General features: G+C 34.6%; 1 pseudogene; it reads right to left on the reverse strand.

Moving 5' to 3' along the window:
• Window positions 1-757: 757 nt before the first annotated feature.
• On the reverse strand, window positions 758-876 carry LOC111732836 (annotated as a pseudogene).
• Between the last annotated feature and the right edge of the window lie 521 nt (window positions 877-1,397).

The raw sequence follows: 1,397 nt of genomic DNA on the forward strand, positions 1-1,397 counted from the left end.
CAGCAGATAGACATTACAGCAATCCTGTGAAGCTAAAACTATGGGTAGACCATCATTTACAAGTACAATTAAATTGCCTTAAAGGTTAGCCATATTACTGAATGTGAAGCATCCCAAGTACAGTTGTCACCTAAGTATGTATGTTCAGCCCAGAAGGCTGCCTGTCAATTCTCATCAGATCATACATCACTGAAGAATTGGGAGGCAATGAGTGGGACCTTGTCGCTGCAGTCTCTGTTTTTTATGTCTGGGCTAAATAACTATTCTTTCATAAATAATGTTTGTATTTTTTTGTTTTATAGTAAAAGCACTGGCTTTTTAATTATACCTCTATTGAGATATAGCTAAAATATCATAAAATTCACCCTTTTGAAGTATAAAATTCAGCGGTGTTCAGTATAATCACAGAAATGTGCAATCATCACCACTGTGTCATTTAGAACATTTTTGTCACCCCAAGTGGAAACCTTGTACTCATCAGCAGTGACTTCCCATGTCCTCCTCTGCCCAGCCCCTGGCAACTTCTACTTTCTGTTTGTATGGATTCTGGACAATTCATATAAATGAAATATGTGTCTTTTTATGTCTGACTTCTAGTATAATATTTTCAAGGTTTATCTATGCCATAGCATAAATCAGTACTTCAGTAAATCTTTTATTTTATTTATTTATTTATTTTTAGGCTAGGCAACCCTTGGTTGACCTCACAGATTGCAAGAACCTTATCAGCTTACAACCCCTTGTGTTTTATTTTTTACACCTACAGCATCTGGTCTTCCTAGGTGGTCTCCCATCCAAGTACTAACCAGGCCCAATCCTGCTTAACTTCTGAGATCGGATGGGATCAGGCTTGTTCAGTGTGGCATGGTTAGACTCATTCAATCTTAAAATCAAATAATGTCCCATTATATGGATATACTACATTTTGTTTATTTGTTCATCAATTGATGAACATTTGGGGAGTTACTATTTTTTGGCCATGATGAATGATGATACTAGAAACATTCGTGTACGAGTTTTTGTGTGGATCTATGTGTCCATTTCTCTCAGGAGTAGAATTGTCAGATTATACGGTAATTCCATGTTTAACATTTTGAGGAACTACAAAACTGTTTCTCAAAATAGTTGTGCCATTTTAAAATCTGACCAATGATATGTAAGGTTTTTAATTTCTCCATATACTCACTAACACTTGTTATTGTCTGTCTTCTTTCCAGACATCCTGTAGGGTATGAAGTACTACCTCATTATGGTTTTAATTTATATTTCCCAAATGACTAATAATGTTGAGCATCTTTTCATGTGCTTATTTGCTGTATATATATCTTTTTTGAATAAATGTCTATCCCAATCCTTTTCCCATTTTTAAATTAGATTATTTGTCTTTTTATTGTTGA

Source organism: Pteropus vampyrus, unplaced genomic scaffold (assembly GCF_000151845.1).
Source record: "Pteropus vampyrus isolate Shadow unplaced genomic scaffold, Pvam_2.0 Scaffold497, whole genome shotgun sequence".
Lineage (NCBI taxonomy): Eukaryota > Metazoa > Chordata > Mammalia > Chiroptera > Pteropodidae > Pteropus > Pteropus vampyrus.